This window comes from Pleurodeles waltl, chromosome 4_1, assembly GCF_031143425.1.
Source record: "Pleurodeles waltl isolate 20211129_DDA chromosome 4_1, aPleWal1.hap1.20221129, whole genome shotgun sequence".
Taxonomy (NCBI): Eukaryota; Metazoa; Chordata; class Amphibia; order Caudata; family Salamandridae; genus Pleurodeles; species Pleurodeles waltl.
The window spans coordinates 211,073,952-211,086,529 of record NC_090442.1 but is presented as its reverse complement, the minus strand read 5'-3'; the positions used below and the strand labels follow the sequence as shown (position 1 = coordinate 211,086,529).

The 12,578-nt window shown below is 46.2% G+C and overlaps 1 protein-coding gene across 2 annotated transcripts in view; it reads left to right on the top strand.

Moving 5' to 3' along the window:
* DDX11 (DEAD/H-box helicase 11) overlaps positions 1 to 12,578 on the top strand; it is a 593,235-nt gene that overhangs the window by 579,104 nt on the left and 1,553 nt on the right. The window lies entirely within an intron of this gene.

The window sequence follows — 12,578 nt, the reverse complement described above, 5'->3', positions numbered from 1 at the left end:
TTCGTCGCGAGTGGAGTTCAGGCCTCCTGTACGCCTTTCCGCCTATACCATTTCTGCCCAGAGTTCTCAAGAAAATCAAGAACGACCGGGCCCAAGTAATCCTAGTGGCTCCAGATTGGGCACGGAGAGTTTGGTATCCAGAGCTTCTCAAAATGAGCATCGGTCCTCCAATCAGGCTGCCTCTTTGGGAGGATCTTCTGTCGCAGCAGCAGGGGAAGGTTCCCCACCGAGCCTGTCAACTCTGCGCCTTCATGCGTGGAGATTGAGCGGCGACAGATGATGGTTTATGACCTCCCTCCCGAGGTCTGTGACATTCTGGCAGCCAGGCGTCCCTCTACTAAGTCGATCTACGCCTGCCGTTGGAAACGCTTTTTTAAAATTGTACAGAGAGGTCTATTGATCTGCTTTCTTCTTCTCTGTCTAACATCCTTTTGTTTATATGTCTCTTGCCCAGCAGGGTTCCTCCTTGGGGACTCTCAAGGGCTATCTTGCAGCCTTATCGGCTTTTCTTCAGTTGCCTGATCAACCATCTCTGTTTAAATCACCTATAGTACAGAGGTTTTTGAAAGAGCTTGTACATCTGTTCCCGCCTGTGCCTTTCGTTATGCCCCAGTGGGATCTTAATTAGGTTCTTGCCTTCCTTATGTGTGCTTCCTTCGAGCCCTTGCATAACTGTCCTCTCCGGCTGCTCACTATTAAAACAGCCTTTTTGGTGGCAATTACATCTGCCAGGAGAGTGAGTGAGCTGCAGGCTTTATCTTCAAAGCCACCTTATCTCATGATATATCCTGAAAAGGTAGGGTTAAGAACTCGTGCCTTTTTCCTCCCCAAGGTGGTGACCCCTTTCCATCTGGGTCAAAATATCACCCTTCCCACCTTCTTTGCACCACCGCATCCCTCTAAGGAAGAGGAGCGTCTCCATCGGCTGGACCCTAAAAGAACGTTATTGTTCTACCTTGACCGCACTAAAGAGTTCCGGGTGGACAACCAACTCTATGTGGGGTACGTTGGTGCAAAGAAGGGTCGGGCGGTGCAGAAATGATCCATTTTGCGCTGGGTCGTTCTCTGTATAAAGTTCTGCTACGCTTTGGCAAAGAAGCAGCCTCCCGAGGGCTTGAAAGCTCATTCTACTAGGGGAAAGCTGCTACCACTGCGTTAGCACGTGGCGTACCGGTGGTGGACATCTGTCAGGCTGCAACGTGGGCTTCTTTGCACACGTTTGGAAAACACTACTGCCTGGATAGCCAGGTCAGAAGAGAGGGGCATTTTGCCTGGTCTGTTTTGCAGGACTTCCTAGTGTAAAAATCTCCTTCAGACCCACCGCCAGCTTTATAGCTTGGGTATCTATTCTAAGGTAAGGAAGCTGCAGCTAGAAGTCTCTATCAGATGAACAAGTTACTTACCTTCGGTAACGAGGTATCTGGTAGAGACTCTATTTAGCTGCAGATTGCTTACACCCACCCAAACCTCCCCGCTCTGCGGATATATTTTTATACACATATATATATATATATATATATATATATATATATATATATATATACACACACATATGTATATAATTTTGGCATTTTTGCCTCTCTTAAAGGCATGAAAGAATTTTTACTTCAAAGAGGTAAAATCCATAATTGTTGGTTCTTCCATGACTGCGCTTCTGGCTTTTGAAGTTGTGGAAAAGAACTGACGTACGCGCGCCGAGACGGCGTCTATATAGACAACCGTAACATCATAGACTGCTCCAACGATGCGGACGACGCACGCGGAGCTGGTCGACGCATGCGGATCCAAACTACGCCGCGCGTGCAGGGTACTGCTCAGAAAAAACTCTGGATTCGAAGCTGATGCCAGGGAATTCTAAGGTAAGGAATCTGCAGCTAGATAGAGTCTCTACCAGATACCTCGTTACCGAAGGTAAGTAACTTGTTCTTTGTGTTCATGTTGTAGTCCTGAGTCCATGATAGTTTTTCAGTGCCAAGGCACCTTTGGCATTCAAGCGCTCTATAAAACCTATCAATATCCAGAACCCCATTTTACTACTATGGGCTCCCTAATCCCTTTCTACAGACTCTTCCATCCTCCACCTCTCCTTTACCCATCCCAAACCTCATTTTACTGTTATGATCTCTCAATTAACACTTCTGGATTCTTCCCTCCTCTAGCCCTCTATTATTCTATTTAATACAACTAACAGATTCCCATGTCCTCCGCTCAGATTGACTCAAACCTCCGTATACTAATACTGTACTTATATTTCCCTATACTAATTCACCACTAATGCTTTGGGGTTCCGAAATAGTGTGCTACTCGCCAAAATATGCTTTGACGCTTCATCAGAGGTAGTAAGCGCTATAGAAATACAATTACAACCACTCTCTCAACATTCTTTGTTTGGCCTCATCCCTTTAAGGAGGAGGAGAGGATACACTGTCTGAAACCCCAAAAAGAGATGAGTGTCTACCTTGATCACACCAGAGAACAATGGGTTGACGATCAGCACTTTTTCAGATTCTCAGGGGCAAAGAAGGGTAAGGCAGTGCAGAAAAGCAGCCCTCAGAAGGCTTGCGGCTCATGCCACCAGGGCCAAGGCTGGTACAGCTGCGCTTGCACGCAGAGTGCCTGTCCTGAACACTTGCAAGACAGATACATGAGCAACCCTTCATGCATTCACAAAACTACTATCTGGACATCCAAGTCCGCCGCGGTCATTTCACCCGTGCAGTCTTGCAGGACTTATTGATGTGACGCAACTCGTAGACCCACCTTACGGGAGTTATTTCTTTGATATCTATTTTGAGGTGAGGAATCTGCAGTTATACGTCTCTTTCAGAAGAACAAGTCATTTACCTTCGGTATTGCTGGTTCTGATGCAGACTATCTACCCGCAGACAAAATACACTTTCAGCACAAATTCCTCAGCTTTGAAATATTTCAGTAGACTGGAGCTGGGATGTTTTCATAGCAGTTCTCCACCTTGTGTCACTGAGAGATTCCCCATTGACCTTGTTCTGCCCTGCACATGACAGAATGGAGCAGCATATAAGAGCTATCACATGGGCCGATGCCATTTCCTTTATTTCTATGCCTTCAAATACGGATCAGGATCTCTGCTCCCTTTTCTTCAATTAACAACTCCCTTCTAAAATCATTTCCAGATGTCCCCACCGAAGATTATAGTGTTCAAGCCATACAGTGACAGTTGGAAACAGATGTTGGTGGCGGACCCATGCAAAGTCTGGTGTTTTGGCCCAGGATACGACCAAGTGGTGTGAAGAATTTGCCTTCACACCCTGAAAGCAATCCAAGACAATGACAAAAAGAAGTCACGGACTTTGCATAAGTCTTGCTCCCTCTCCAAGTTGAGGGTGCAGACGTGTTCCCACTCTTGCAACATGTTCTGCTTGCAGTCTTAAGTCATCCGGTAAATCAAAATCTAAATCTAGGAAGCAGCATAAAAAGCTGAAGTGTAACATAACTCCGTCCCGGCACACTCAGTCCAAAGAGAAGTTAGGAGTGTGTCCAGGTGCCATTCGATCTTGCTTCTGATCACGGAGCCAATTTTACAACTGGTCCAGTTGAGCCCCGATTTTCCCAGGCCACCAGTGATGCCACAGCAAAGGCCTTTAAGGAGGGCATGCTGTGTATTTATGGGCCTCTTTGGGTCCGAAGGAGCATTCCTTTGGGTCATCGTTGGCAGATCAGTCCTCAGCATTGTCTGTTCCCCTAGAAATCACTTCCGGTTCCACACTGATTCTATTACTGACTTTCATTCCAGCTCCAAGATCTGCACTGGTCCTTTCTCCGCCGGCATCAGAGATGAAGCCTCTGCTGATTCCAGTGTCCGACCTTGAGCCGACTCTCCTTAACCCCGACCAAGGTTGCGGCTTGGCTCCCTTCTTTTTTTATGGGCCCTGTCCAGTTCCTCCAGAATGAAAGGGCACTGAATCTGCTGGAGGTGGGTAGATTTGCAAACAGCAGTCTAGGCTCTTATGCCACGTGCTTAGGGGGCCAGCCCTCTCAAAGCAGGCTGAGCTCTGGCAAGATGGAGATAAAAATATCCTAAGGGTAAAGCAGTGATACGATTGCACCCGAGAAGGCCACTTGAGTGTTGGAAGTGAAACAAGATTAAGCACTCTGCAAGGGCCGATGTCCCTTCAATTGATGACCACACAATCCCCATTCACTCACTTATGTGGAAGTCCAATCCAATCCAACCTACCCTTCCCACAAATTAAATGTTGTTACATTCCGCAGTCAGTCAGTGTTTTTATTCAGCCAGTGACAAATTTTGTTTTTGAGGTTGGCATGTGTTACCTCCTTGGCTGAAGGCAGGCATGGTACATTGGGGGAAAAACACGACATGAGGACTACATTCAGGAGGATAATTGAGGTAGGTGGTATTTCCAGACAGAGAACTTAGACTATTTGGCATATTTCTCTCAGTGGGTGCCAAACCATTGCTGCTATGGCCCCAAATGTTGTTAGCAATTGTCTGAGCAGACCGGGAACTTCCATCCTGTGCAAGTGATCCTTAACCTCCCTCTGGGTCTGGGGCCTGGAACTTGCCAGGCCCCTTATTAGCAATTGGGGCGGTAATTGCTGTTGTACAAAATATCGTGGAAGGCCCCACTTCAGTGTTATGGGTGAGGTTGGAGCTAGAGAGCTTTACAACAGCGGATTCAAGCCTTGCTATTTTATCCACTAGAGGGGCTATACTGGTTTGAATTAGCTCTCTAAGGGCCTGATTTATACTTTTTAGTGCCTCATTTACATCATTTTTTTACGCAAAAGCAGCACAAACTTACAAAATTCAATTATATCTTGTAAGTTTGCGCCAATTTTGATTTAAAAAAAAATAACGCAAATGCGGCGCTAAAAAAGTTTAAATCAGGCCCTAAGTCTGTCCAGTATCTGGTCCCAGAGTAAAGCCCCAGAATTTCCAGAGCATATACAAGAATCAGACCCATGAGAGTTGTCAGCTCTAATGGCCACCTTTGTTTTAACATTTGCTTTTATTTTTTTTTCCCCCTGTGGGCCTGGCCTTAAAACAACCAGAGACCTAGGTCTGACATTTCCTTTTCACCAGTGGTCCACTTGTTGATGAGTCTAGGGGCCTGAGGGTCCATAAGTAAACCGTTAAGAGTTTGGTATCCTCTTTATCGATTCCTTCAGGCTGTTCAGTCGGTAGCTTGGACACTTTATCAGGACAATTAGCCACAGGAGGAGAGGGAACAGGCAATATGCCAGTGGAAGGAACATCCTGCTTCAGGGATAGTCGGCAAGTCAATTTATTTTGCAATGACTCCTTTGGCCCTTACCATGAAAGAGTCAAGTGTGGTGCTTAGTTGTGAAGACTTGCAGGCTTATCTCCCTCTGTTATTTTCTGTTTCTCCATCCGGGTCCCCTATTTGCGTGCAGTGTTTACTATTGGGGTAAAAGAAAGAGAGGGCAGCAAATAAAATGTCAACCTTCCAGATGCAAAAGTGAAGATTAGACTCACCAGATAAAGACAGTGGGCTCGCCCAGCCTCTTACGGGCGAAGACAGGCCTGCTCTTGGTTGGATCTTAGCCCGGGCATGCGTCCTACACTGCGGGACACTGAAAGTGTTTCAAAGCATGTGCTTGTTGTGTCTCCTCCACCTCCTGGCTCCAGATGGCCTCTTGGGGATATAGTCGCACCCGAGAAACACACCTGCGTCTGTAACAGCCTAGCTCAAAACCATTCAGGATGCAGTCAAACATATCATTTGTTCGGGACTGGATACCACCAACTGCTTGAGCGGGGCAGTCTGCACTGCCATGGTGCTTCAGCGTTGCTTGGATGAGATCTACAGGTTTCTCTTTTTTAATGGACATGCCATTTGATGGATCTCACCTGTTTGGTGAAAAAGCTCATTCAGCATTGGAACACTTCAAAGAGAGATATGCCATAGTGTGTTCTTGGGCTTGTCAACCCATGCAAGACAGTTCCCTTAACAATTTTGCCCCTTTTGAAGCTCCTCCAGAGGGTTAGCGTACCAGCAACCCTTGTCTTTTTGGTAACTACTGCAAGGATCAAGCAGACAACCTCCAGATTCAGATGCAGCAAAGGTCCCAGTTCCAGTCCCTCAAGCATCAGCGTCCAAGTTGCTTTCATTTGCACATACTGTCTAATGGCCTCCCTGGGAGGCAGGATCAGCCATTTGCTCAAAGGGTGGCAAAAACACAACCTCCGATCGGTGAGCCGTTCAGATTGCACAACGAGGCTATGCACTGCAATTCCTTTTTGACCTGCAGATTCTTCCACCTACTTCAGAGGATCCCCTGTCCATCTTGTTCCAAAATGTACAAGCTGTTATAGCCAAAGGAGTCATAGAGAGTGTCCCTGACCCAGAAATAGGGTCTGGTTGTTATTCTTGTAATTTCCTCGTGCTGAAGGAGAGAGGCCATTGTCCTATTTTAGCTCTTTGCCGTCTGAATGCCTTCTTCTGGAAGGATACATTCAAGATACTCACAATGCTCCAGGTTCTGTCTGCCTTGGATCCAGACAGCTGAATGGTTGCTTTGGACCTGCAGGTCGCCTTATTTCCTGTGCCCATCTACTTGCACGTCAAGGTGGGCCAGGAGCATTTTCCGTTTGCAGTGCTCTACTTTGGTCTCACCAGTGCTCCTTGGGTGTTCACAAAAGTGATGGCAGTGGTCACAACACCACTCCCAAATTTGGGGATCCCAGTGTTCCCTTACTTCTATGATTAGTAAGGATGATGGGCTCTGGAGCGAGCTTGGAAGTGGTGTAGTTTTGGGCCTTACCTCCATCAGAATGAATTCAGGTCACTTGGGCTTTGAGCCCAGTCTTTCATGCTCAGTCCCGAGTCTCAGTGATAGTGGCTCTCACACTTTGGGGCCTTTTGCATCCTGCGTGTTGGCTATCACAGGTAGCATATGAGAGCTCTGCATTGGAACCTGAACTCTCAGTGGACCCAGCACCTGGGGAATTTCTCAGATTCTATCCAGTTTCAGACGAGACTGCAAAAAACTTGAAGTGGAGCTCTCTTAGCTCCATTCAGAACTGATGGATGTATCGCTGATGGGTTTGGGAGTTCATCTGGGAAAGGTCGAGATCAGAGGGCTCTCATCTTGAGTGGTGACCCAACTCTATGTCAACCTGCTGGAGTTGGGGCCATTTGCCTGGCGCTGACAGCCTTCCTACAGTCCATTAAGGGTAGGTGGTTCAGGTTCTCACGGACAACACCACTGCCATGTGGGACTCCAACAAGTGGGGTGGGGGTCATGTGCCACGAGGCTCTTTGCCTCTGGAGTTGGCTGCCCTGCTTGTAAACCATCTGGTGGGACTTGTTTTTTTTTAATGCTAGGGCAGACAAACACCACAGTCAGTGCCTTCTGGAGTGTGAGTGAGACTATATCCAAAGATAGTCTAGAGCCTCTTCCAATAATGGGAACAACCGTGGTTAAATCATTTTGTCGCTGTTGAGAACGTGCAATTGCAACATTTTTGCATCCTGGAGTTTCCAAGAAGGCTCTCTCTCAAGAGACACATTCTGGATAGAGTGGAGCACAGAACTCATGTATGCATTTCCACCACTGCCTCTCCTGTCCAGAGTTCTAAAGAAGATCAGGAGTAGCCAGGCAGGTACCCAGTACGTCTGGGCAGGACCATCTGTTCTCCGATGAGGCTGGTGCTTCAGGATGGTCTCCTGTTGCAGCAGCAAGGCAGGACCTTGCACCTGAATCTGTGCAATCTGCACATCCATGCATGGATATTAAGAAGTCGCAGCGGACTGCCTTTGACCTTCCTCCTGAAGTTGTGGGTGTCACCCTTGCTGCCATATGTTCTTCCACTTTCTGTTTATGCCAGATGCTGGGTCAAATTTATGGCCTGGTGCAGCACCCACTGTACAGGCTTGATACCGGCAAAACTTGCAGATGTTCTGTTATTTGTGTCATCTGTGGCCCAGCACGGACTTGTAGTGGGCATTGTTGAAGGTTACCTGATGACCCTTTCAGCCTTTTTGCGTTTGCTAGACCAGCCATCTTTGTTCAAGTCACCTGCTTTAATGAGTTTTCTCAAAGGTTTGACACACAGGTTTCTGCCGAAACCCCCTGGGTTGCCACAGTGGGACCACAATTTGTTCCTCACAATCACTTCGAACCAGTGCACAGCTGTCCAGCGCATTTCCGGACTCTGAAGACTGTTCCTGGTTGCAGTAACTTTGACTTGTCCTGCGAGTGAACTTGAAGCAATCTTTGTGCAGCCACATCATACCATCTTTTTTCTAGATAAAGTAGTGTTGAAGACCAGAGCGCCCTTTTTGCCAAGGGTCATGACTGCTTTTTCAGGTTGGGCAATCCATCACTTAGGGCCAGATGTAGGAAGCCGTTTGCGCCATGCAAACAGCCTTATGCGATGCTCATTCACAATTTGCGAGTCTGTACCGACTCGCAAATTGTGAATGCCACTCGCAAATAGGAAGGGGTGTTCCCTTCCTATTTGTGACTCGCATCGCAATGCAGAATTGCTTTGTGACCGTGAATGCGGTCGCAAAGCAATTCGCAGTTACCATCAGTGTCACACTGGTGGTAACTGCAAAGCAATTCGCAGTTACCACCAGTGTCACACTGGTGGTAACTCATTCGCTCATTTGTGAATGTTGCCCAAAAGGTTTTTTCAGAGCAGACAGTGGTCCAATGGACCACTGCCTACTCTGAAAAAACGAAACCAAATGGTTTTGTTATTTTTTTTTATTTTGCAACTCGTTTTCATTTAAGGAAAATGGGCTGCAAAATAAAAATAAAAAACTGCTTTATTTAAAAAGCAGTCACAGACATGGAGGTCTGCTGACTTCAGCAGGCCACCATCCCTGTCAGTGCAGGGACTCGCTATGGGGTCGCAAAATGCGACCCACCTCATTAATATTTATGAGGTGGGTCTTTGCGACCCCATAGCGAGTCGCAGACGGTGTCTGAGACACCGTTCTGCATCCGATATTGTGACTCGGAAATTGCAAGGTGCACCGACTCGCAATTTCCGAGTCGCAATATCGGAAATTCGTACATCTGGCCCTTAGTGCTTTTTACTCCATCTAAACCCTAGAAGGAGGAGAGACTCCATCGGATGGAGCCAAAAGAGCCCTTAGCTTCTAAAACAATCGCCCCAAAGACCATTGGGTGGAAATCAAATTTTGTGGAATTCTGAGAGGCTATGCAGTGCAGAAAAACTCTGTCAAGGTGGATACTTTTCTGCATTAAGATCTGTTATGCACTGGTCAAGACGCATCCACTCTGAGCACTGAGGATCCATTCAATCAAGGGCAAAACTGCTAGCACATGAAGTACCTGTCCTTGACATCGGTCAGGCTGCAACATGGGCTTCAGTGTGCACATTTATAAAGCTTTTCTGTCCTGCAGGATTTTGTGGTCCAAGCCATTCCACAGAAGCACTGCCTGGGAACGTACTGCTCTGGTATCTGTTCTAAAGGTGAGGAATCTGTGGTTAGAAGTATGCATCAGAAAACTAAGTTACTTGCCTTCATTAACACTCTTTCTCATGGATACTCTACCTATCTACAGATTTCTCACTGCCCTGCCACCTCTCCATATATGGAATGCTCTCTTTTCTCATCTAAAAGGGTGCCAAACTAGAGATTTGCACACTGGTACCTCTGATTTTCGTTTGGCTTCGTGTCCAAGGGTGCACACAGTCAAGAAAGAAAATGTCAGTGTGCGGCTGTAGTGCATATATATGTGGCTCCATAGTCACTCTAAGGCAGAACATAGTTAATGCGGAGCCGCACAGCACCATCTACAAGGGCATGGAAGCAATGCCAGACTTCCTGATCCAGTCTGGCACCTGGTGATATTCTAGGTCACGAATCCACAGTTAGAGTATCCACCAGAAAGAGAATTACCAATCAAGCAGTGCAAAACATGAGTTCCCGATCTGACAACTTGGACCCTGATACGAACACAACACTGACAGGGTTAATGATTGGGTAGCCCCATCTTTAGATCTCCTCATTCTCCTTAAACTCACAAGTCCAAAACGAAGGGAACCTACTGCCCAGTGGTGCACAGAGACATCAGGAGCATCCAAGTGGAAATACAAAAAGCTGAAGTTATGTAGGAAATCAAATAATCATGAAAACATATTACCATGCAAAAATCAACTCCATCAATACAAAAAGCAGTTCAAAAAGCCAAAGCCTCATATTACCATAACTTTATCATAAAATCAAAAATCCAACTAGGGAGGTTTATAATCTATATAAAAGTACAGCACACCCACCAGCAAAATGTAAATTAGCACTTGTATAGCGCACTACTCACCCGTTAGGGTCTCAAGGTGCTGTACTCATACCGCTATGGAACCCCTCCTGGCTTTTCCCTGTGAGGAGCCCACTCCTGAGCACCCCCAGGGTGAAGCCAGGCATCCAAGCGCTGTTGGGGCCGTTGTGGAGATTAAGCAAGCTATTGCCCAGAGTTGCAGAGTGGGACCCATGAATTAGATTAGGCCCCGAGGCGAGAATTATCTGGTCAAGGGGAATTGAGCCCAAGACCTGCCGAAGCAGGACTTGAACCTTGGTCTTGAGCCAGATCTCTGCGTCAGGGTCTGCCGCTCTAACCATTGAGCCACACTTCTCCACCAGCAGCAACTAACTACACTGCTCCCTCTAAAAGCTATGTAATAGGTTATTTGACTTAATACAGATAAGATCACTAAGCTGTCATACAACCATTGTCAAGCCAATAAGTCAAATAGACTGTCCCACAAGGGTCTCAATAAACCAACCTGGTCCTCCTTTGAACTTGCAACTGTGTAACAGACTACTGACATCCCTTACTTTAACTTCCACACTAGATGTCGGTACATCAGTTAGAGAAGGTAGCTAGTTCCCTCACTGCTGTACTGCTGAACCTTTGTAACTTTTCTCTGTCTAGGAATAGTTCATGTTAAGTGGAAAAGAGAACTTCCACAGTTATGTTGATGTATCATCACATCTCTCTGCTACCCCTCGTTGCGAAAATTACAGAATCAGTGGACAACAGGCAACCTACAAGCTTCTTGGAAGCACATTTGCTCCTCCATCCAGTGTCCGGAAAGACCTAAATACAGAAAATGTTCTAGCAAAAGCCACAAATGATATCCGCCTTGTTTTGGGTGATGGCGGCATGTTACCCCTGATTTTGGTAGACCTATCTGCCATGTTCAACACTATTATGATATTTTGCTAGAGCACATGACTGAAATCGATATGACTACTTTACTTCTTTCTTAAAAGACTGCACCCAGCAAACTACTGCTCCCAAGCTAAACCAATTCAAGCAACGTACTGCAAAGATCAGTGCTTATCATCAAATTATTTAATCTCTTTGTGGCTTGGCTAGTCAGACTGATAGAATTTACAGCCAAAGGAGTCTATGCTTATGCCGATGGTTCCCGATGTATCCCAAGGCTGGAGGGAAACACAGAATTAGTATTTTATCAAAGTTCTTCATCACCAAGTGGATGAAACAAAACTCTAATAGTAAACAAAGAAAACACTGAGGTCATCATTTTTGGAAACCCACCATGTGGTCGGCTTTATGGTGGTCTGACTTAGTGGCTTCTCTCTTGGTAGCCTCCTAACATGCCAGAAACCTGGGAATCATTTTTGATTCCAAACTTATTTCCGAGGACTATATCAAATCACTTACTAACACCTGCTTTCCATTGCTGTCTGTAATTAGGAAGATTCTTCTCTTCCTTCTGTCCTCCTCTACGAAGGAGCTGGTCCAAGCTCTGATCATTTTCAGATGGGACTATTGTAACTCGTTATTAGTCAAGCTTCCCAAATACCTAGTACAATTGGGTACAGATAGCACAAAATGCTGCTGCATGAACAATTCTAGAAACTTAAAAGAAGCTCACTCAGCTTCATCGTCGTCACTTGTGTCCCAGCGCCCACAGAAGCCCTTTTAGAAGCACCATGCCTCTCTCATAAAACAGCGTATAAGGCCGGACTAAACACGTAGATGTCCTCCATATTCTTATGATACTCCCCTCCTTGTTTCCTGCTGTCAAAATCACAATAGTGGATTGTAGTGCCCGAACATAAGAACAGGATGGGAGGACACACCCCTTCAGTTCTGATGGCTGAAGCGTGGAATGCTATGCCTATACCTATCTGCACTCAGTTGTATTATATCACTTTTAGGAAATTGCTGAAGTCCGATTTGTTCAATAAGACACTTTAATCATACCAACACACTCCATCCTGTTCAGTTGAAGTTGGCATGGTTGGCCCCGGACACTTATTTCTGAGATAAGAAAAATGTTTTTATTCATTCATGCCTTGGCTAAGCATCCTGTGGGTCTTCAGGCTCATTCCAATAGGTAGAAGGCTGCCACTATGGTATTCTGATGCTGCACATCCGCCAGGTTGTTACATCGCCATTGGTCCACACCTTCACCAGGCACTATTGCATGCACACCTCCGCTCCAGCACCATTTTGCGAGTACTGCTGTGGTATCTATTCAAGAGGTGAGGAATGTGCATGTAAGTATCCACCAGAAGAGTAAGTTAGCCAGTGTTTCTGGTGGATGT